Source organism: Microtus ochrogaster, linkage group LG8 (genome assembly GCF_000317375.1).
Source record: "Microtus ochrogaster isolate Prairie Vole_2 linkage group LG8, MicOch1.0, whole genome shotgun sequence".
Classification (NCBI taxonomy): Eukaryota; Metazoa; Chordata; class Mammalia; order Rodentia; family Cricetidae; genus Microtus; species Microtus ochrogaster.
Genome location: NC_022033.1, coordinates 1,362,086 through 1,362,299, shown reverse-complemented (window position 1 = coordinate 1,362,299; position 214 = coordinate 1,362,086).

The window sequence follows — 214 nt, the reverse complement described above, 5'->3', positions numbered from 1 at the left end:
GCATTTGAGAAGCACCTACAGATTCAGAGACACCAGAGAGATTTACTATGGGCCTGCAAGATGCCTCAGAGAGGAAAGGTGCCAGGCTGCCAAGCCAGACAACCCGAGTTAAATTCCCTGGATCCCACGTTGTGGAAGGAAAGTACCAACTCCTTCTGTAAGGTTGTCCTCTGACCTCCACACAGGCATCTTCTGGTATGTACATGAACACACA